We start from the raw sequence: 20916 nt of genomic DNA, 5'->3' as shown, positions 1-20916 counted from the left end.
CACAGTAACCTATAGGAACTATGGGTATGTACAGTGACCTATAGGAACTATGGGTACACACAGTGACCTATAGGAATCTCCAGAGAACCATGCTGACTGATAAAACCCAGTCCCCGGGGCACCTACTCTGTGTGACTGCACACAAATGACATTCAGGATGTGACTCAGTCATGGAGCTGTGGGACAGACTGGAGCCTGTCAGAGGGAATGGGTGTGGCTCTACGAGGGTGACATGAAGTCTTGTGAGGTCCAAAACATTCTCTCCCTTGGCTGTGCCCATTGTGGTGTCCTGGCTTTGGAACTGTACTGTAACTCTGCAAGAGGCTGGTTCTGCAGGAGACTGGATACAGGGTCCAGGGACCCTCTCTGTACTGTGTCTCACCCCATTACGTGAATTTATAGATACTGCAAAACAAACAGCAAAGTTCGACTTTAGAATTACTGAGTGAGGGAGAAGAGGCATGCTTCCGCACATTAAAAGTGTGAAAACTTTCTAGCGACAGTAAAGGAAAAGTCAGCCCACAAGTTCTGGTAGGACCCCTGCTGTCTTGGAGATTGGTGATCAGGAATTTAGAATGCGGCAATCTGCTCTGTTGTGCGAGTTTTCATCACCTGTGCTGTGCCGTCTGGGTATAGAAACAGAGAAAGCAGATGGTGGGGTTTGTTCAGGACAGGGGCATGACAACAAGGTGCAAGAACAATGAGCAACCAAGGACAATTTTTCTCAAATCCCTCTGTTCTCTCCATGCTACTTGGGCTCAGAATCCTGTTTGCATTTCTTATATGAACCGAGAGTGTGCTCAGGGCCACACGGGTCCTTGGACTCTGCCACACTGCACTGTCTGCCCTCAGCGACCGGAAACTAGCCTGGACTCAGTCCTCCCGCCCTGTACTGCTACAGGTGCTGTGGTTAAGGATGAAGATGAAGGGGATCACAGCGACCCGGGTTGCAATGTGGACTGAAGCAGGGAACAGAAAATCTCCTAGTCTCTACTATCTGATTTCATGGTGTAGTAACAACTAAATGATAACACACACACACACACACACACGCACGCACACAAATGAACACAGAGCCAACAATTATTAGGTCAGCACCCAGTATCTACTGACCCAAAGGGCTTGAATCTGGCCCCACCCCTACTGCCACACATCCCTCCTGGGTGGCCGTTCCCTGATTCAAGTTTTACAACCAGCATCTGTGTAAAACAAAGCCCTGGTTTATAGTGCCTGTGGATCTCCATGGTGTACGTGGCCCATACAATGTACTAAAGTGACCACACAACGTTCTAAAGTGACCACACATATACACACCATAGGCTCTTGTGAGTTGTTAGGAGCAGGTTCCAGCACTGACACTGGAGCTACCCTGGGCCACAGGTTAAGCCCTGCCTTGGCCCTTTCCTAAGAATTCCTTACTAGCCCATGCCCAAGAGGCCACCTGACCATGATCTGTTAGCAAGCTGCCCCCTTTTCTCTCCCAGGGATGACTCTGGGTAAAGGAGGCAGTAGTGTCATCTCCACACACAAGAGAATGCCAACAATTCTGATGGACAGAGAAACACAACCTCAATTATAGCCAGGGGTCATCTCATTACTTGGATGGCCAACACTGCCCTCTGGGCTCTTTATACCACTTCTGTTTATCTCACAGTTGCTAGGAGCACCTGTCTGCAACTTTACTTCTCATAAGTAAGTTGCCCCAGGTCTTCCCTTTCTACTAAGACCAAAACTTCCAAGAACAACAACTGATAACGCCGCATAAAACAAAAGCATCTGGTTGCAGGTTATTTGGGAGCTACTGAAAGATCCAGGAGTTGAGGGCCACAGTCCTGTGGAGAATGGTGTGAGGTGCTTCCCACTGGCAGTAGCCACTTCAGTCTGCAGCAAGGGGCTGAGAAGCCAGCCAGAGAATGGACCAGAAGCCAAGGGAAGAGCATTACCCAGGCAGAGCTTTCCACATATCAGAACCAGGGGAACAAAAGGTGGAGTTTGGGCCAATGAAAACATCCAGATCTTTTCAATGGTGATGTTTACTTATTTCAGGGAGCTGGGAGAACTCCCATCCATTGGTTTACTCGCCAAAGGTCCACAGCAGCCAAGGATGAAGCTGGGAACCAGTATCCCCATCCAAGTCTCCCTTGAGAGCTGACAAAAAAGCAATTATTTGAGCCATTATCACTGCCTCCCTGGGTCTGTCTTGATAGGAAGCTGAAGCCAGGAGCCAGAGCCAGCAATCAAAACTAGATACCGTGACGTGGGATGTGGGCATCTGAGCCACTAGGCTAACTGCCAGTTTCCAGCATCTGGACCTTGAGGGACCAAAATCCCAGAGAACAGCAGGTCACAGTAAAACACAAGCAGACCAGATGCCAGTTTTCCTACTACAACATTAGGTTAAAAAGACTAAGAGGTAGAGGGGAAGAAAGAATGGGAAAGAGGAGTGCAGGTTTTGGTCATTTTAGTAAGAGGCCAACTTACGGTTCTGAGAATCAGCCATCAGGAGGCGTTGGTAAACGTCGCTGATTTTCACTTGGGATCCCTGGAGGTCCACAGCCTAGGGGTGGAGACGAAGCCAGACTCTTCTAAGGAAGGAAATGCAGACTCGAGCCAGGGCCACCCCGAAAGATTGAGTTATGACCCTCATGCTATTCGCCTGGTCTATGATAGAGTGAATTATCTCTGGGCAATGAGATTATCATTCTGAGCCTTCATGATTTTTTACTACAATGTCCAACTTTCAACAAGATATTACCAGGCATGAAAATAAAATAACCTCGCTGGTATCTAGTCCTGCACATTAAGGAGCTTGTATGCCATCAGTTCATACTCATAACAAGTAAAAACACAGCACAAACTCAAAAAACAGAAAAACTCTTCCTAGCCTGGTTGGAGAAAGGAGCTCACAGGGTAGAACACACCGAACAAAATTATAGACAAAGCAGCAGGGGCAGAGAATCCCAACCCCCATTACGGGCTCTGGAGAGGAGCGGGACAGGAAAAGTCTCCTCACTCTTCATGAGCTTACTTCCCAGAGTGCTACAGATGTGGGCCATGAACACATTAATGATTTTGAAGATTTATTTATTTACTTATTTGAAAGTCGTGGTTAGAGAGGGAGAGACAGAGAAAGGTCTTCCTCCTGCTGATTCACTCCCCAGATGGCCAGAATGACCAGGTCAGGGCCAAGGGCGAAGCCAGGAGCCTCGAACTCCATCCTGGGGTCCCATGTGGGTGCAGCGGCCCAGGTACCGGGGCCAGCCTCCGCTGCTTTCCCAGGGGCACTAGCAGGGAGCTGGATAGGAAGTGGAGCAGCCAAGGCTCCAACCAGAACCCAGAGTAGATTAATTTTGTTGCAGGATCCATTCGAGACAGAAATACAAAACGCAGACTGGTCCCAAGCACAAAAAGGTTATGTAGCACCCAGGAAACAAACACACATTCAGGCCCAAGCCTGGGCTGCCCCACACAGAGAAATGCTCAACAAGATCGGGCCAAAGAACTGCCTGTGGACAAGAGAAGGAAATGAAAATGATACCTCCGGTTGAGGTGGTCCGTGCACGCGACGGAGATAAAGAGAGCGGGAAAGCGCCAAGGTGGATGGCTCTGCGCAGGGAAAAGCACGCACAAGCAGTCCGTGGCTCCGCACGTGCAGCGCTCCGTGGAGAAGAGAGAAAACAGCAGCCTTCATCCGCGCTGGAGGTGGAGCTCCTTCCGGCTGGTGCGCCCTCCGAGGGGCTCCACGATCCTGTTAGGGTGCAAGCATGCATCCATGACCCGGATGTGACAGGTGCATTCTGGGAAGGCAGGTGTCATCACACTGACAGTTAAAGACACAGCCTTCCACTGCAGGAGAGGAAGAGTTCCAGGCCCCTAACCATGACTAGTGACACCTCAGACTTAACCCACTGCACCACAGTGCCGGCCCCAATAGGTTTTAAAAATGGATTCAATGGGGGCTGGTGCTGTGGCATAGCAGGTAAAGCTGCCTCCTGCAGTGTCAGCATCCCATATGGGCACCGGTTTGAGACCCGGTAACTCCACTTCCAACCACCTCTATACTATGACCTGCAAAAGCAGTAGAAGATGACCCAAGTCCTTGGGCTCCTGCACCCACGTGGATGACCTGGAAGAAGCTCCTGGCTCCTGGCTTCAGATTGGGGCAGTTCTGGCCATTGCAGCCCTCGGGGAGTGAACCAGGGGATGGAAGGATGGAAAACCTCTCTCTCTCTCTCTCTCTCTGTGCCTCTCCTTCTCTCCCTCTGTGTAACTGTGACTTTCAAGTAAAATAAATAAATATTTTAAAACAAAATGGATTCAATGATTGAACCAAAAATTATAACATGCATCTGATGAATTTTTAATGTGGGTTCTTGGGATATGTGGAATATGTAAGAAAACTATGACATAAAAGAGAAGAGAAAGAACCTACCTGATGGCAAGATTTCTCCCTGATAAGGCAAAATTGCTAGGAGCCTATGAAAAGTGAAGTGTGTGTTGCAATTCTGAGGGCAGTCGATAACAATCTACAGAAACAGATACTGTATACATCACAACTGATAAATTAAAATGGAATGAAGAGCCATGCACATCACCTGACAGCAAGAAAGGAGAAACTGAAATAAAGGAGTTCGATGTCAAAAACCAGATGATGAAATCCAGCTAAATCAAAAACTATCAGTGAGTATGTTGAATGCAGCTGGCCTAAACACAGCAAGTGAAGGAGAAATTTTCAGAAAGGATTTTATTTCAAATGAGCCCTCCTGATGCTGTCTGTGACAAACATTGAAATACATAAGATTCATTTATTTTATTTGAAAGGCAGAGCTACACAGAGAGAGAAGTAGAGGCAGGGAGAGAAGAGAGGAGAGAGGGGAGAGGGGAGAGGGGAGAGGGGAGAGGGGAGAGGGGAGAGGGGACAGGGGAGAGGTCTGCCATCCACTGGTTCACTCCCCAGTTGGCAGCAACGGCCCTTAGAGCTGAGCCCATCCGAAGCCAGGAGCCAGGAGCTTCTTCCAGGTCTCCCATGCAGGTTCAGGGGCCCAAGGACTTCGGACATCTTTTACTGCTTTCCCAGACCAGGAAGCTGGATAGGAAAAGGAGCAGTCAGGACTCAAAGCAGTGCCCATATAGGATGCTGGCATTGCCGGTGGCAGCTTTACCTGCTATTCCACAGCGCTGGCCCCACAATACACTTCTAAATCCATAAGTCAAAGAGGAAGTCTCAAGATAAATTAGAAAAGGATATAACTTTAACAAATTTAAAATGCAGATGTATCAGAGTTTTACAGATGCAACTTAAACATAATTAGAGTAAAATTCATAGCAATAAAGGCATTTATTAGAAGAGAAGAAAGCTATCTATTCAACAATAATTCTTAGTTTAAAAAAATAAAAAAAAAAACAGCAAAATAAACTAAGCCAGGCATGAGGGAGCAACTAATAATTCAAAGAGTGAAACAGAATAAAATTGAAAACAAAACAAAAAACCAGTGAACACAAAAACTGCGTCTGAAAACTGATATATCTTTATTGAGATGGTAAAGAAAAAAGAGAGAAGACAAATTATGGAGGTGCCACACACACATCAGAAGGATAATAAGTGGGGCCAGTGCTGTGGTGTAGCAGGTAAAGCTGCCTGCAACACGGCATCCCATATAGGTGATGGTTTGGGTCCCAGCTGCTCCTCTTCACACCCAGCTCTCTGCTATGGCCTGGGAAAGCAGTGGAAGATGGCCCAAGTGCTTGCACCTCTGCACCCACGTGGGAGACCCAGAGGAAGCTCCTGGCTCAACCCTGGTCCAGCCCTGGCCATTGTGGCCATCAGGTGAGTAAACCAGCAGATGGAAGATCTCTCTGTAACTCTGACTTGCTAATAAATAAATAAATATTTTTAAGAAGAGCTAGTAAGCTAAAATTCTGCAGAGCTTTATGTACTCAACACTTTATCTGAAATCATGCATTTCCCTAAAAGCTATAAACTATAAGTTCAAACAAGATGAAATAAATCAATGATTCTTATAAACTCTTCAAAAGCAAGGCAGAGAGGAAAACGTCCTCAGTATGATAAAACACATCTACCAATATAACCTACAACCATTATTATATGTAACAATGCAAGAGTCAATGCTTTCTTAAGATTAGGATAAATAAAAATTCCATTCTCAATACTCCTAGTCAACATGATACTGCAAGCTTCAGCAATGCAATAGGTAAGAAACAGAAATTATTTTTAAAAAATAGACTAGTAATGAATGATAAAATTGTCCATATGTTTATTGGCAACATGACTGCCTGCATAGATATTATTGGGCAATAAAAAACAAAACAAACATTCAGAACTTCTAAAAACAGTAAAGTAAAGCCGGCGCCATGGCTCAGTAGGCTAATCCTCTGCCTTGCGGCGCCAGCACACTGGGTTCTAGTCCCGGTTGGGGCTCCGGATTCTGTTCCAGTTGCCCCTCTTCCAGGCCAGCTCTCTGCTGTGGCCAGGGAGTGCAGTGGAGGATGGCCCAAGTGCTTGGGCCCTGCACCCCATGGGAGACCAGGAGAAGCACCTGGATCCTGCCTTTGGATCAGTGCGGTGCGCCAGCCGCAGCACGCCGGCCACGGCGGCCATTGGAGGGTGAACCAATGGCAAAGGAAACCTTTCTCTCTGTCTTTCTCACTGTCCACTCTGCCTGTCAAAAACAAAACAAAACAAAACAGTAAAGTAAGCAAGGTTGTAAAACACAATACAGAAAAACAAACTTTTTTCTACATAAAATTAGAAGTTAAAAAAAGCCAAATAACACTCACAATAGTGCCAATGAAAATTGTCTAAACAAAGGTCAAGGGTGCTGAAAACTACAAAGTGCTGATGCAAGGAAAACAGGGCACTCGTCGCTGGAAACCAGCCTCAAATGGTTACATGCCATATAGTTTCACTCACATGGCATCCCCCCAAAAGGTAACCTTACTGTGTCCGGAAACATTATCAGTAGCTGGAGGTTGTGTCTGAGTGGAAGGTACAAGTATACAGAGACAGAGTGAGGGAGTTTTGGGGTGCTGGAATTCTGTAGGCTGGTTATGGTGGTAGCCACATAAAGCCATATGTGCATTACAGTTCATAGATTTGACAGTAATAAAGACCCATCTGACACTGGCAGAAAGACAGACAATCAATGGAGCAAGATAGAGAGTCCAAAATAACACCCATGAATCTAGTTTACTGACCTTTGACAAAGGAGCAGAGGCAACTCAGTGAACAAAGGACAGGCTGTCCATTAAAGGGTGCAGAAATAACCTGGATACACACACACACACACACAGACGAATCTTGATGTAGACTTTACACTTTTCACAAACACTAAGTAGAAATGGATCATAAACCTAAACCTAACACAAAGCTATAAAATTCCTGGAAGATAGCACAGGAGAAATTCTAGGGAGCTGTGAGTTTTTGGTGATGCCTTTTTTAGCTATAACACGTAAGCACAATCCATGGAAGAAAAATGGATAAGCTGGATTTCATTAAAACAATTTCTGCTCTGTGAAAGACCTGTTAAGAGGATGGAAAGATGAGCCATAAAGTGAGAGAAAACATCCAAAAGCTAAAAGTCAGAGCATACAGAGGACTCTTAAAACTCACAAAGCAAACGATTAAAGTGGAAAAGATCTGAAGATAACATTTGTGGGGAGCAAACCGGACTAGACTGAGTTACTGGAATTAAGACTTATTCTATGCATCTGCTCTCCCACAATATGGCGATGGGAGAGAAGTAAACAGCTTCCGCACAGCTGCCTCCAGTTCAACCAATAAACTGTAGGACTTGCTCCTGATTGGAGAGCAGCGTACTCGGCGTGTGGGCAGCCGAGTTGGGATTGGCGGAGGAGGACTATAAAGGAGGAGAGAGACAGCATGTACCGGGAACATCTATGGGGAACATCTATGGGGAACATCTAGCTGAAGGAACACCCGTGCAGCCCCCGAGAAAGCCGGCCGGCGGTGTGCCGCTCCCCTGCGGAAGTGGGGAATGTGGCCAGGGGGAACTGCCCTTCCACGGAGGTGGAAGGGACAGTAGCCAACCCGGGAAGAACCAGCAGCAAACCCGGGGAGGGCCGAGCAGACGAAAAGAACAGCGCAGGGTCCTGTGTCGTTCCTCCACGAAGAGGGGGAGCGACATAGTGGTGCCGTGATTCGGATAGGAAACTTAGGAGGGAAGAAACGGGAAGAACTGGGGAAATATCGGAGAGAGAAACTAGCAAACAGCCTAGGGAAAATACCGGAGAGAGAGACTAGCAAACAGCCTAGGGAAAAGCCGGACGAAAAGGGTGCCGGAAGAAGCTATTGAAAGCCTAGGCATAGACTCAGATACGGACTACGGGGGGAAGCTGGGAGAAATCTCTAAGGTCGAAAGCGAAAGTGAAAGCTAGAACAAACAGACTCGGATGCGGACTGTGGGGAGAGGCCAGGAGAAATGAGGGAGGAGTATTGTTGGAGGAAAGCTTGGGGAAACATACCGGGTAGAGAAAAATGTTAGGGAAATTGAAGCCGCGGGGGGCAGGCCGAGGCGGAAACGTAAGCCACTTTGGGGTTCTCAAGTTAGCCCGGGAATGGGGGGCGAAAAGTTGAAACCAGAAGCTGAAACGTAAGCCAGATTGGGATCCGTCTGATTAGCCCAGGGAGCAAAGGACGGGAAGCCAGATCGTGGGGCGGAGACGTATGCTGGGTTGAATTCGCCAGGCTAGCCCGGGGAACTTAGATTGAATGCTAGTGGCGGACACGTAAGCTACGCTGTGTTACTCGCGGAAGCCGCCGCGTGCAGAGAGAGCACGGGGCGTGAATAGATAGGGAACGGGGCTGGCGCGAGACCATGGTGCAGACGCGAAGGGCGTGGAGACCGCGGAGCGTGCGAAGCCAAGCCGCGCAAAGCCGGGAAGCTGCGCAGATGAAAGAGGCGCGGGCTGAAGCGGCTCAGCCGGGAAGCTGCCGAGAAGTAGCCTCGGGGCGGGCAGCGGGAAGCTGCGGGGATAAGAGAAACAGAAGTTTGGAAGTGGAGTGAGAGAAATGGGAATGTTGGCAGACAGAAGTAAAATGGGAGAAATAGGAATGCCCGGAGATAGAGAAATAGAGAAATAGAAAGGCCTCCCTACAATACAACAATTAGAAGGCTTGGATTCGGTCTGCCCGATTAGTGAGGCGATGAGCACCTGGGCGGCTAGCAGCTTATGCGCCGCAGGTCACCGAAGACAGGCACGAATTAACATCAGTAAGGCTTCCCCACAATACAACAATATTAAGCTTGGATTCGGTCTGCCTGATTTAAGGCGGTAAGCACCAGCAAGCAGCTCGACCAAAGCATGAGCTGCAGGTCACCGAAGATAGGCACAAACCAACACTAATAAGTCTCCCCCACAATACGGCAATGAGAAGGCTTGGATTCGGTTTGCCTGATAGGTTTTGTAAGCACCTGCAGGCAGTTCTAGCAGAGCAGAGCATGCGCTGCAGGGCACCGAACACAGGCACGCATCAGCGCCTAAAAACCTCCTCACAACATGGCGAAGAGAGGACCCGGATTCGGTTTTCCTGATTGATAGGACTTGTAAGAGCCTGTGGCAACTCTAGCAAGTAGAGCAGAGTGTGTGCCGCGGGACACCGAAGACAGGCGCGTATCAACGCCAAAACATAAAAAGAAAGGGGGATCTGTGGGGAGCAAACCGGACTAGACTGAGTTACTGGAATTAAGACTTATTCTATGCATCTGCTCTCCCACAATATGGCGATGGGAGAGAAGTAAACAGCTTCCGCACAGCTGCCTCCAGTTCAACCAATAAACTGTAGGACTTGCTCCTGATTGGAGAGCAGCGTACTCGGCGTGTGGGCAGCCGAGTTGGGATTGGCGGAGGAGGACTATAAAGGAGGAGAGAGACGGCATGTACCGGGAACATCTATGGGGAACATCTATGGGGAACATCTAGCTGAAGGAACACCCGTGCAGCCCCCGAGAAAGCCGGCCGGCGGTGTGCCGCTCCCCTGCGGAAGTGGGGAATGTGGCCAGGGGGAACTGCCCTTCCACGGAGGTGGAAGGGACAGTAGCCAACCCGGGAAGAACCAGCAGCAAACCCGGGGAGGGCCGAGAAGACGAAAAGAACAGCGCAGGGTCCTGTGTCGTTCCTCCACGAAGAGGGGGAGCGACAACATTCACCAAAGACATACAGGGGACAAGTGAGCATTTAAAAAATACTCAGGAAAGTATAGATAATTTCAGATTAAAATAACAAAAGCAACACCTGATAAAACAAATCTGTTAAAAATCTGTTAGCTAAAATCCAAAGCTCTGACAACATCAAATGCTGATGAGGATGTGGAGCAACAGGAACTCCACTCATGGACATTGGGAATGTAAAATGGTTTGGACATTTTGAAGACAGTCTGACAACTTCTTACAGAGAAGAACATAGTCTTATCACACAACCCAGCAATCACCAAATGAATTTACCCAAATGAACTGAAAACTAATGTTCCACTCAAATCTGCACATCAATGTTTATAGCAGCTTGGTTCATAACTGTCAAATTTTGGAATCAACTAAGACATTCTTCAATAGGTAAACTGATGTATCTATAAAATGGATGTTATTCATACTAAACACATATGAACTATCAAACCAAAAAAACATAGAGGAAGCTTAAATGCAAATTACTAAGTAGAGTTTTTTTTTTTAAAAAGAGTTAAAAAATAGGCTTTATTTTGGTGCTAAGAATTTAAAAATGCATGCATAGCTTTTCTACAATATGCATTTTCAATGAATTTTTGAATATCTCCTCCTATTATTTCAACTATGAATGTAGTAATTAGGCAAAACTATAGAGACAATGAAAAGATAAATAGTTGCTAGGGAATGAGGAGGAGGAGGCAGAGATGGATGGATGGAGCACAGGGGATTTTTAAGGCATGACATGATGGGGCTGGAGCTGTGGTGTAGTGGGTAAAGCTGCCACATGCAGTACCAGCATCCATATGGTTTGAGTCCTGGCTGCTCCACTTCTGATTCAGCTCTCTGCTATGGCCTGGGAAAGCAATGGAAGATGGCCCAAATCCTTGGGCCCCTGCACCTGCCTGGGAGACCTGGAAGAATCTCCTGGAACCTGGCTTCGGATCAGCACAGCTCCAGCTGCTGCAGCCAATTAGGGAGTGAGCCAGCGGATGGAAGATCTCTCTCTCTCTCTCTCTGTCTCTCTTTCCCTCCCTCCCTCCCTCCCTCCTTCTCTCTCTGTGTAATTCCCTCCTTCTCTCTCTGTGTAATTCCCTCCTTCTCTCTCTGTGTAATTCCAACTTACAAATAAATAAATAAATCTTTTTTTTAAAAAGAGGCATGAAATGCTCTGTATGATATCACTATGATGGCAGGTATAGAATATTGGCATTTGCTGAAATCCATAAAACTGTATAACACACAGTGAGTCCTTTGGGAAGTATGAAATTTAATTGATGATGATACACCGATATTGATTCATCAATATAACAAATGCACATTAACGTGAGGTGTTAGCCATGTGCAGGGTTTAGAAAACAATGATGGAAACATTCTACTTTTTGCTCTGTCTGTGAAGCAAAGCTGCTCTGGAAAGTAGCCCATTAATTTAAAAAGGGATAGAACTGTACACTGTCAGACAAAAATCTATTCTACTGTATTGATGATTTCAAAAGCACATTGAAAATAAAAGCAATCTGTGTGGGCAACAGGACAAAGTTTATGTGTACTTATGGGCACATGCACTCACGCATCATTAAACAGATATGGACTCTTTATGACATACTAGCATAAACACTTGGGGCTGGTGTTGTAGCCTAACAGGCTCAACCACCACATGTTGACACCAGCATCCCATATTGGAGTGCTCATTAAGTCCCAGCTGCTCTGATTCCGATCCAGCTTTCTGCTAAGGCACCTGGGAAGGCAGTGGTGATCACCCCAATGCCACCCACATGGGAGACCTGGAAGGAGTTCCTGGTTCCTGGCTTCAACTTGGCCAAGACCCGGCTGTTGTAGCCATTTTGGTGGTGAACCAGTGCATGGAAGATCTCTCTCTCTCTCTCCCTCTGTCTGTCCACCCCCCCCCCGGTCACTCTGCCTTCCAAATAACTACAATAACAAATCTTTTAAAAATAATAAAGTAAAACATTCACTCTCCAAGAGGTCACCTTTCTTTCTTCTCCTGTCACTCAGTGTCACTTAATCTCCATCTCCTGCGACTCCACTCCTGTGGAGTATTTTTCCTTCCCCCACAGCCAGCTGCGTTTCCTGGTTGATCATTTTCTCCACTCTCTTGCCTCTCTTGTCCCTATTTGCACATCATCTGACAAGTGTGCAGCCATTCAGCTGTCTTCCTGCTGCACCATCACACACAGCATAAGCAGGTCCTTGGGGGATGGTCACTCATTCTCTAGTTTCAAGGAGTTGCAGGCACTACTCAATATCGGTGCTGTATCTTCGTGGGAGATCTCCTCCACGGCCATGACTTTCAACCTTCTCCAGTTTTCTTAAATATCTGTCCCTACCACCTGCTTGTTCTCAACAGTTGAGACTTAACCACTAATGAAATAGGAGGTGTTGTGGGAGAGCTACCAGAACTTGCCCCTGCTCTGCCTGCAGACAACGTAGCTCCACCCGGCATCATTGTTCTCTGCTGGGATTCTTCTCTTCCAGGCCTGCTCCGGCTCCCTCGGGACCTCATCCTACCCACTGCTTCTCTCCTTGTTATCACTTTATCACTTTTAGAGTACTTCTCTCTGCCAGTTTCTTCCATACAGCATTTACACGTCATCAATCTTTCTCAATTTGGTGGAGGGGCTGGGGAGACTCCTCTTCAAATAAACACTGGAGTTCTCTGCTTTCCTCCCTTACGGGTGGTTATCTGCTAGTATTATCTCTGGATTCTCGCTTTCTATGTCCTTCTCCACCCATGTCATCTGATGCTTTTTCATGTCTCCATAAGTCACATTCCAAAAAGGAATGAATGAACTATTCGACGAAAACTCTAATGAGCTCTTTCTTTTCCATGTTTGAGTTTTATCTTCTCAGCATTTCAAACCTTCATTCCATTGGCTCCTGTGACTTCGTATTCATATTCCAGTTTTCATTCCTTTCTTAGTTGTGCCTCCGCAGACTCCACTGTCAGCTCCTATTGTTTCACCCTTCATTGCAGCATTGGTCTTCCTACTCTATACAGTCTCTGAGCAACTTGTTCACTCCTGAAGACCCAATTAAGAATCGCTAACTCCAGGGTAAGTCTCTCTCCTGAATTTCAGTTTTAGAACCAACTTCCTCCCAGTCTCCTGTACTTACATTTTCAAAAATGTCTTATAATAAAAATATGAATGCTTCCCTGCTATTCTTCTCCAACAGTTTCTGTTTTAATTATCTATGCAGTCATCCGAGCCAGAACCCAGGAGCCACCTCCATTTCACACTCTGCCAGTTAGTAAACTCTTTTTTCCACCCAACTCCCTGGAACACTACACTACTCTCCAATGTCAGTCACAACCTACATCTCATGCGGTTAGGATTCTCACCCCTTGACTCTCTCTTGGCTTCAGTATTCACTGCCCCTTGCAGGATTTTCCACACAGTAATCATGATTATTTGTCTTGCCCAGGGGTCCCACCATACCTCTCCGCTCCTCTAAATACATTCATCGCTCCTTTTGTGTTTGAGCCAAAATTCTATCTCCATGCCAGAGCTGAGGGTCTCCCCCAACTGGACCCCCTGACAACTCTCTGACTCAGTGCTCAGCACCTCCCATTCCCTCTCTGTTCCCCAGCAAAGCTGAACTAGGAACCGCAGCAGAGCTGCAGAACTGGCTGTTCATTCCACCGCCTCTCAGCCTTGAGAAGGGCGCCCCGACCTCCCCGAGTGCTCTTGAACTCTCTCTGGAAAGCATGCTCGCTTCTGTCTACGCTTTCATGCACAGTTCGGATACCACCTGCACTTTTTTTCAGTTGAGGGCTGCTTCAACACTGTGCTTACTCTTCTCTCACAGCCCTTGTCACACTATGCTGTAATGGCTGGTCCCTTGTCTGCTCTCACATTAGTGGAACTTCTTCAGGGCCACTTTAAAATGTTGTCTTATTGATCTCTGTGTTCCTGTTTACCCCAGTAGACAAGCAAGAAACTGACTGAAGAAGGAAGCTATACAATCAAGAAGGAAGGAAGGGCAGAGGGGAGAGGAGGAAGCTTTGCATATTGCAAATATCTTTCCTGTAGGTTACCTGTTCAATTTGCTTATGTTAATTAAAAATTTAAAATCCACCTTTTCTTTTTCGTTCACATTTTTTTTCTTGAAGTACTTATGAATTCTCCAATATCAAAGTCATAAGAATTGGCTATATTTCGTGCTAAACATGTTAAAATTTACATTTCACATTCACAGATCTTTAATTCCGTGGAACTGATTTCTTTTTATAGTATGAATATGGGATCCAATATTTATTTTTCATATGAATAAAGCATTTCTCCAGAAACTTTTATGGAATAATCCTCTCTTCCCAACTCATTTGTGATGGCAATGCTGTCTCATATCACTTTTTCACTCATTCAACGTGTTTTAACTCTCTATCACATAGTCAACTCTGTTCTAAGAACTGTTTATATGTCAATGATAAAATATTATTCTTGAATCTCACTTTGGGTCTCCATTGTGTTCCTCTATTTATGTTGATATCTCTGTGACTAACAAACTCAAACCTACAAATGCCATGTTTACTTGGTCATGGTATCAAAAAACTCAATGCGGGCATTTGGACTAGCAGATAAGATACTTATCACAACACCCACATCCCAAGTCTAAAGCACGTGGGTTCAAGTCCTAGCTCCAGCTCCTGATTCAAGCTTCCTGCTAACAAGGATCCTAGCAAGGCAAAGGTGGTGGTTAACGTTGGCTTCTGGCCCATGTGGGAGACCTGGACTGAGTTCCTGGCTGGGGTCATTGCAGTCATTTGGGGAGTAAACCAGCAGATGGGAGTGTGGGGAGCAATCCGGACTAGACTAAGTTACTCGAATTAGGACTTATTCTATGCATCTGCTCTCCCACAATATGGCGCTGGGAGAGAAGTAAACAGCTTCCGCACAGCTGCCTCCAGTTCAACTAATAAACTGTAGGACTTGCTCCTGATTGGAGGAGAGCAGCGTACTCGGCGTGTGGGCAGCCGAGTTGGGATTGGCGGAGGAGGACTATAAAGGAGGAGAGAGACGGCATGCACCGGGAACATCTATGGGGAACATCTAAGGGAACCCGTGCAGCCCCCGAGAAAGCCGGCCGGCGGCGTGCCGCTCCCCTGCGGAAGTGGGGAATGCGGCCAGGGGGAACTGCCCTTCCACGGAGGTGGAAGGGATAGTAGCCAACCCGGGAAGAACCAGCAGCAAACCCGGGGAGGGCCGAGCAGACGAAAGAACAGCGCAGGGTCTTGTGTCGTTCCCCCACGAAGACGAGGAGCGACATAATGGTGCCGTGACTCGGATATGAAGCCTAGGCAGGGTTTAGTGTCGTTCCCCCATGAAGAGGGGGAGCGACATAGTGGTGCCGTGACTCGGATAGGAAACCTAGCTCGGATAGGAAACTTAGGAGGGAAGAAATGACTCGGATAGGAAACTTAGGACGGATATGAAACTTAGGAGGGAAGAAACGGGAAGAACTAGGGAAAATATCGGAGAGAGAAACTAGCAAACAGCCTAGGGAAAAGCCGGACGAAAAAGGAGCCGGAAGAAGCTATTGAAAGCCTAGGCATAGACTCGTATACGGACTACGGGGGGAAGCTGGGAGAAATCTCTAAGGTCGAAAGCGAAAGTGAAAGCTAGAACAAACAGACTCGGACGCGGACTGTGGGGAGAGGCCAGGAGAAATGAGGGAGGAGTATTGTTGGAGGAAAGCTTGGGGAAACATACCGGGTAGAGAAAAATGTTAGGGAAATTGAAGCCGTGGGGGGCAGGCCAAGGCGGACACGAAAGCCACTTTGGGGTTCTCAAGTTAGCCCGGGAATAGGGGGCGAAAAGTTGAAACCAGAAGCTGAAACGTGAGCCAGATTGGGATCCGTCTGATTAGCCCGGGGAGCAAAGGACGGGAAGCCAAACCGTGGGGCGGAGACGTACGCTGGGTTGAATTCGCCAGGCTAGCCCGGGGAACTTAGATTGAATGCTAGTGGCGGACACGTGAGCTACGCTGTGTTACTCGCGGAAGCCGCCGCGTGCAGAGAGAGCACGGGGCGTGAATAGATAGGGAACGGGGCTGGCGTAGGCCGTGGTTCAGACGCGAAAGGGTTAAGCGTGGAGACCGCGGAGCACGCGAAGCCGAGCCGCGCAAAGCCGGGAAGCTGCGCAGATGAGAGAGGCGCGCGGGCTGAAGCGGCGCAGAGCCGGGAACCCGCCGGTGGGGCGAGGTGCCAGGAAGCTGCAGGGATAAGAGAAACAGAAGTTTTAGAAGTAAAGTGAGAGAAATAGGAATGCTGGAAGATAGAAGTAAAATGGGAGAAATAGGAATGCCCGGAGATAGAGAAATAGAGAAATAGAAAGGCCTCCCTACAATACAACAATTAGAAGGCTTGGATTCGGTCTGCCCGATTAGTGAGGCGATGAGCACCTGGGTGGCTAGCAGCTTATGCGCCGCAGGTCACCGAAGACAGGCACGAATTAACATCAGTAAGGCTTCCCCACAATACAACAATATTAAGCTTGGATTCGGTCTGCCTGATTTAAGGCGGTAAGCGCCAGCAAGCAGCTCGACCAGAGTATGAGCTGCAGGTCACCGAAGATAGGCACGAACCAACACTAATAAGTCTCCCCCACAATAAGGCAATGAGAAGGCTTGGATTCGGTTTGCCTGATAGGTCTTGTAAGTCCCCTGCAGGCAGAGCAGAGCATGCGCTGCAGGGCACCGAACACAGGCACGCATCAGCGCCTAAAAACCTCCTCACAACATGGCGAAGAGAGGACCCGGATTCGGTTTTCCTGATTGATAGGACTTGTAAGAGCCTGTGGCAACTCTAGCAAGTAGAGCAGAGTGTGTGCCGCGGGACACCGAAGACAGGCGCGTATCAACGCCAAAACATAAAAAGAAAGGGGGATCTGTGGGGAGCAATCCGGACTAGACTAAGTTACTCGAATTAGGACTTATTCTATGCATCTGCTCTCCCACAATATGGCGCTGGGAGAGAAGTAAACAGCTTCCGCACAGCTGCCTCCAGTTCAACTAATAAACTGTAGGACTTGCTCCTGATTGGAGGAGAGCAGCGTACTCGGCGTGTGGGCAGCCGAGTTGGGATTGGCGGAGGAGGACTATAAAGGAGGAGAGAGACGGCATGCACCGGGAACATCTATGGGGAACATCTAAGGGAACCCGTGCAGCCCCCGAGAAAGCCGGCCGGCGGCGTGCCGCTCCCCTGCGGAAGTGGGGAATGCGGCCAGGGGGAACTGCCCTTCCACGGAGGTGGAAGGGATAGTAGCCAACCCGGGAAGAACCAGCAGCAAACCCGGGGAGGGCCGAGCAGACGAAAGAACAGCGCAGGGTCTTGTGTCGTTCCCCCACGAAGACGGGGAGCGACATGGGAGCTTCCTCCCACCTCTCAAATAACTAAATATTTTTAAAAAGAAGTTATCCTCCCCTTAATCCTCTTTTTTCAAATTATTCTGACTATCCTTTGCCATTTTATCATTCACATATATGAGTCAATTTGTTAATTTTTATAACAAACTTGTGTCTTTGTTTGCATTCTCTGAAAGGACAGCCTGACAGAAGGTTTCTTGGAAGAGAGTTTTTTATTTTTCAAAAAAAATGAGCAAAGCAGCAACCAAGGTAGGGCAGGGGAGGGGTCCCCACTGCAGACAAGAGAAGGGACAAAGGCAGTGTCACTGGCCAGCATACAAGGAAGTTTAGATAGGGGACAAGGCATCAATATTAACCACTGTGGTGTGTAAAATTTTCTTTTTAAGAATATCTAGATATTCAAACCATGTAGATTTTGCACACTGTGGTCACTGTCATGGGAGAACAAGACAGAATTAGGGATGGGTAGGTAAAAAGGACTAAAAGGATTTGTACTGGATGGTTGAATGGTGAAATTCTATTAAGGCACATGTCTATACCTGGGATTCAATAAAAGATCAATATAAATAAACACACAGTCCTAATCAATAAATACGCACTCTCATCCCCAAACACACACTTATCCTTTAAAAACATTGACTCACTAACACAGAAGAGGCCTTGTGAACAGCTGAGGTCTGTAATTTAGGTGATTTTAGTTGAGCTTTTTCAACTCCCTTCTAATGAGTCAGTGTTCAGCCACTGTTCAGCGGTAGCTTTTAATTGCAAACTTTGAGACACTCTAAATTATGGGTAGGTGAAGCCAAATGCACTAAAATCCAGTAAGTGCTGATGGGCTTGATTTCCCCCACCCCCCAGAGTGGACTTATTTTCAACCTCCGCTCTCACATGCATTTGCATCACCAAAAAGAATAATTTCACGTTCTAATTTATTTATGCTCAATGCCACAGGCACATTTTTGTTACGACTTCCTTGATAGTCATGCTGTCTCAGGAGTAGTATTTTTCTATGCCATCCATTTTGCAAAGAGAATAAAATTTATGTTCATGGTTGATCCATTTCGCCTTATTTCCTGATCATCCAAAAGCATTGTTACATTACCCCAGATAAACTCTGGGTCGTGAACCAAGGTTCAATCAAGAGAATACGACTGACTCATGCAGAATACATTCCCCACTGCAAGTTTCAAATTAGAAATCAATAACATCCAAACACACAGAAAATCCCCCAATATTTGCCAAGTTAGTAATAACCTTTTAAATAACCCAGTCCAGAAGACAATCTAAACGTATTTCAAACTGAGGAATGATGAAAACATAAAACATCTAAATGTGTGGGTTGTAGCTAGAGAAGTTCTTTGAAGGAATTAAACGCCTTCAAACAATTTTATCAGAAGTAATACATTAACAAAGAAGGAAGAACTGAAGCCACTTGTCTTTGCTTTCACCTTAAGAAGAAGGCACTGTGACACAGCAGGTAAAGCCACCACCTGCAGTTCCGGTTCTAGTCCCAGCTGCTCTGCTTCCCATCCAGGTCCCTACTAATGCCTCTGGGAAAGCGGTAAAGGATGGCCCAAGTCCTGTGGGCCCCTGCACCCACGTGCGAGACCTGGAAGAAGCTCTTGGCTCCTGACTTCTAATCAGTCCAGCTCCAGCTGTTGGGGCCTTTTGGAGAGTGAACCAGTGGATGGAAGACAGACCTCTCTCTCTCTGCCTCTGCATCTCTAACTCTGCCTTTCAAATAAATAAATCTTAAAAGGGGGGGGCACTGTGGCTCAGTGACGAAGATGCTGCTTGAGACACCCACACCCATAGTCACAGTGCCTGGGTTCAAGTCCATGTTTTGCTTCCGACTACCTGTTCCTGCTAATGTGCATCCTGGGAGGCAGCAGTTGAAGGCTGAAGTGCTTGGTCCCCTGCCACCCACACAGGAAGCCTGGATGGAGGTCTGGGCTCCTGGCTTTGTCTTGACCCAGTCCAGGCTGTTGCAAGCATTTAGGGAGTAAACCAGTGTCTCTCTTTCTCACTCACTCTCGCTCTTTCAACTAAATAAAAATTTCATTAAAAAATTTCAAAGAATGTTTTAAAATCCACATATCTATTGAAAATTTGATTCATGGTAATAAAGTGCTTTTTTTTGTGGAAGCACACAGAAAATTCCAGGCCCAGATGAATTCATAACAATTCATTGAACTTTAACAGAGGAAAACACAGATCCTACACAATCCTTCCAGAATTAAAAAGAAGGATTCTACACAAACATTTTAAGAATAAGAAAAGGGAACTATTCCTAACATAGTTTATGAAACAGACAAAATGCTGATATGATCTCATAAAGGTTTTTTTAAGAGAAAAACACTCACAAATCAATACCCCTCATGAACATGGAAATAAAATCCTTAATAAAATATTACTGAATATTTCTCAGCAATGTATAAAAAGGATGATAAATCATGACCAAATACAATTTATCTCAGGAATCAAGATTACATTACTATTTGAATACCGGGCATTTGGGAGCCACATCCTGGCACAGTGGATTAAGCCACCACCTGTGATGCCAGCATCTCATACAGGCATAGGTTTGAGTCCCTGCTCCTCCACTTCTGATGCAGCTCTCTGCTAATGGGCCTGGGCAAGTAGCAAAAATGGTCCAAATTCTTGGGTCCCTACCATCCATGTGGGAGACCAGGATGCATTCTAGGCTCTTAACTTTAGCCCCAGCCTTCACAACTATTTGGAGAGTGAACCAGGGGATGGAACATCTTTGTCTCTCCCTTTGTCCTTTTCCCTCTCTTTGCCTCTGTAATGCTGCTTCCTAAATAAATAAATTGTTCTTAAAAATCAAGCAAGGTAACACCCCACATCAACAGAATGAAAGATAAAAGCATCATCTTGGTTAAAGCAGAAAGCATTTGATTAACCTTACAACCTCTTTATGCCAATAGTCTCATGGTTCTCAGTTTCCGGGGAAACACAAGAAAAATCCCTTATTCTGTAAAAGGACATTTGTAAAACACAGAAACAAAAACACTATAGTTAACATCATGCTTAATGGCGAAATAGTGAAGGCTTTTCCACTAACAGCAAGAAGAAGGTAAACCTATCTACTCTCCTAATTTGTAATGAACAGTGTATTAGTGAAAAAAAGAGGGCTTGAGGAGAAGGAAGGGAGAGAAAACATGAACCTGTTAAGTGTTACAGTTTGTTGATAAGGATTGTGTATGTAGAAACCCTGATGGAATCTGCCAAAAATTATCAGAAATAAAATACATATTTAGTAGGTTCACAGGAGGCAATGCTAATCTACAGGAACCAAGTATATTTCCAACGTTAA

The 20916-nt window shown here is 46.5% G+C and overlaps 1 long non-coding RNA gene across 2 annotated transcripts in view; it reads right to left on the bottom strand.

Moving 5' to 3' along the window:
* Positions 1-3543: 3543 nt before the first annotated feature.
* Positions 3544-20916, bottom strand: part of LOC149122157 (uncharacterized) — a 41184-nt gene continuing 23811 nt past the window's right edge. For both annotated transcript variants that reach the window (XR_016221820.1, XR_016221819.1), the window contains one exon: positions 3544-3748. This is a non-coding gene — a long non-coding RNA (uncharacterized LOC149122157). The remainder of the gene's footprint in view (positions 3749-20916) is intronic.

This window comes from Oryctolagus cuniculus, chromosome 15, assembly GCF_051225735.1.
Source record: "Oryctolagus cuniculus isolate XC-2025 breed Fujian yellow rabbit chromosome 15, ASM5122573v1, whole genome shotgun sequence".
Lineage (NCBI taxonomy): Eukaryota > Metazoa > Chordata > Mammalia > Lagomorpha > Leporidae > Oryctolagus > Oryctolagus cuniculus.
This window is presented reverse-complemented; position numbering and strand designations above follow the sequence as displayed.